Source organism: Anabrus simplex, chromosome 8, assembly GCF_040414725.1.
Source record: "Anabrus simplex isolate iqAnaSimp1 chromosome 8, ASM4041472v1, whole genome shotgun sequence".
NCBI classification, from domain to species: Eukaryota; Metazoa; Arthropoda; class Insecta; order Orthoptera; family Tettigoniidae; genus Anabrus; species Anabrus simplex.
In genome coordinates, this window is record NC_090272.1 from 155,837,165 (window position 1) to 155,840,540 (window position 3,376).

At 51.3% G+C, this 3,376-nt stretch overlaps 1 non-coding gene across 1 annotated transcript; it reads right to left on the bottom strand.

Annotated features, from left to right (window-relative positions):
* Nucleotides 1-3,048: 3,048 nt before the first annotated feature.
* Nucleotides 3,049-3,121, bottom strand: TRNAS-AGA (transfer RNA serine (anticodon AGA)). The gene has a single exon. It is a non-coding gene; the product is annotated as a tRNA-Ser (tRNA).
* Nucleotides 3,122-3,376: the final 255 nt, after the last annotated feature.

A 3,376-nucleotide genomic window follows, 5' to 3' on the forward strand; every position in this document is an offset into this window, starting at 1 on the left:
GGCTCCGTGGTGTTCCTCACATAGTGGATTCTAATCAAAGACAACGCAGACCCACGGTGTCGCTCATATAGTGGTACAACTCACAGGCTACGCCCAGACCCGCGGTGTTGCTCACATGGGTACGACGCACGGGTACTGGAAAACTCACAGGGGAACCAACTCTCTGCTGCTACTAATCACAAACCCATTTCGTACCGAATATAGTGGTACAACTCGCAAGTACAGGCAACCCATGGTGTTCCCCGCGTGATGGCACGAATCAAAAGCAGTTTCATGGTTCCAATTTAATCATCCCTTGGTCGCCCCTTTTAGTCGCCTCTCACGACAGGCAGGGGATACCGTGGGTGTATTCTTCATCTGCGTCCCCCACCCACAGGGGGTAGTGTGTTTGGTCCGCGAGAGGTATTTTATTTCCCTCAAGTCCGCCGGCAAGCCGGTTAGGACCCCCCTATCCGCCACCTGGGACGCGCCACGTGGGAGTATCACCTCTCCCCCTGCTACGCCTGCGTAGCAGGTTCGTGGTCGTCAGAAGCAGGACTGAAGTTTGGGTACAAGAAAGACAACCTCAGTGTACCCTGTATAGTGTTTGTTGCTGGTATCATCCTACTGGCCAACAGGTTAGAGGAGACTACTCACCAACTACAGAGCCTCTGCAGTACTGCAGCAAAAACCCGCTTGAGGGTTAACGTACAGAAGACGGAGTTTATCACTAATAAAAAGCAAGCTCCTTCTATAATTCCACGAGGAAACACCACCACAAGTAATGTTCCTGCGGTCAAATACACTGACTGACAGAGCAAATGCAACACCAAGGAGGAGTGGTTCGAAAGGGATGAAAGTTGGGAAAAAAACAGAGACGGCACGGACGAATAATTGATGTTTATTTCAAACCGATATGCAGGTTACACAATGCGCACGGCATCGACTCAGTAGGATGTAGGACCAACGCGAGCGGCGATGCACGCAGAAACACGTCGAGGTACAGAGTCAATAAGAGTGCGGATGGTGTCCTGAGGGATGGTTCTCCATTCTCTGTCAACCATTTGCCACAGTTGGTCGTCCGTACGAGGCTGGGGCAGAGTTTGCAAACGGCGTCCAATGAGATCCCACACGTGTTCGATTGGTGAGAGATCCGGAGAGTACGCTGGCCACGGAAGCATCTGTACACCTCGTAGAGCCTGTTGGAAGATGCGAGCAGTGTGTGGGCGGGCATTATCCTGCTGAAACAGAGCATTGGGCAGCCTCTGAAGGTACGGGAGTGCCACCGGCCGCAGCACATGCTGCACGTAGCGGTGGGCATTTAACGTGCCTTGAATACGCACTAGAGATGTCGTGGAATCATACGCAATAGCGCCCCAAACCATGATGCCGCGTTGTCCAGCGGTAGGGCGCTCCACAGTTACTGCCGGATTTGACCTTTCTCCACGCCGACGCCACACTCGTCTGCGGTGACTATCACTGACAGAACAGAAGCGTGACTCATCGGAGAACACGACGTTCCGCCATTCCCTCATCCAAGTCGCTCTAGCCCGGCACCATGCCAGGCGTGCACGTCTATGCTGTGGAGTCAATGGTAGTCTTCTGAGCGGACGCCGGGAGTGCAGGCCTCCTTCAACCAATCGACGGGAAATTGTTCTGGTCGATATTGGAACAGCCAGGGTGTCTTGCACATGCTGAAGAATGGCGGTTGACGTGGTGTGCGGGGCTGCCACCGCTTGGCGGCGGATGCGCCGATCCTCGCGTGCTGACGTCACTCGGGCTGCGCCTGGACCCCTCGCACGTGCCACATGTCCCTGCGCCAACCATCTTCGCCACAGGCGCTGCACCGTGGACACATCCCTATGGGTATCGGCTGCGATTTGACGAAGCGACCAACCTGCCCTTCTCAGCCCGATCACCATACCCCTCGTAAAGTCGTCTGTCTGCTGGAAATGCCTCCGTTGACGACGGCCTGGCATTCTTAGCTATACACGTGTCCTGTGGCACACGACAACACGTTCTACAATGACTGTCGGCTGAGAAATCACGGTACGAAGTGGGCCATTCGCCAACGCCGTGTCCCATTTATCGTTCGCTACGTGCGCAGCACAGCGGCGCATTTCACATCATGAGCATACCTCAGTGACGTCAGTCTACCCTGCAATTGGCATAAAGTTCTGACCACTCCTTCTTGGTGTTGCATTTGCTCTGTCAGTCAGTGTACTTAGGAGATTGGATCTCAGCAAGCGAGAGCGAAACTTTAGCCATAGACACCAGGTGCACCAAGTTAGAGAAGGCCTATCATTTCTGTAAATGCATTTACACTTCTAAGTACCTCTCTAAAAACCTAAAGCTGAAACACTACAACTCAGTAGTACGACCCTTTGTATTCTACGCCTTTGAGTGCCTCTTGATGAATCGTAATAATCGTAATGTTGTTGAATTTACGTCCCACGAACTACTTTTACGGTTTTTGGAGATGCCGAGGTGCCGAAATTTAGTCCCGCAGGAGATCTTTACGTGCCAGTAAATCTACCGACACGAAGCTGACGTATCTGAACACCTCCAAATACCACCGGACTTCCCCAGAATCGAACCTGACATGTTGGGGTCAGAAGGCCGAACCACTCAGCCCGGCAAACTGATGAATCGAAATGGCCCACTCAGGAAACTAGAACTTAAAGAGAGGAAGATCTTGAGGAGGATACTAGGACCCATCAGAGAGGAGGACGGAACCTACAGGATCAGGCACAACAACGAGCTTTACGAACGTCAGGAAGACATAGTTACATGTATGAGAAAAAGGCGACTGACTTTCCATGGGCACATAGCCCGACTGAAACCCTGGAGGCTTACCAACAGAATCCTCACAGCGACAAGTAGGGGAAAGGCTTCCAGGACCAAGTGGATTACCTCAGTAAAATCAGACGTAGAAGAACTACAGATCCATGAATATTGAATTTTCACGACCGCATTGTAATCGAAACCGACTTTCAACTTATTAGGTCGTGTTACGTACATTCAGTACGTGTTGAAGAGATGTTAAGTACAGAACAAAAACGGCCAACCAGACACCAGTGGGATCCGAACCCACAACCTCCCGATTTCTCGTCGGTTGCTCTACCAATTGAGCTATGGTGTCTGGTTGGCCGTTTTTGTTCTGTACTTAACATCTCTTCAACACGTACTGAATGTACGTAACACGACCTAAAGTTGAAAGTCGGTTTCGATTACAATGCGGTCGTGAAAATTCAATATTCATTGACTTGGCCCTCAACGGGCATCTTAAACTCGCTCTACAGTGTGATGGTAGTGGTACCAGACCTGTAGCTTAGATCCTTTCCAACAGAACAAGGATGGCCTAGGCCACCATAGCTCAATTGGTAGAGCAACCGAC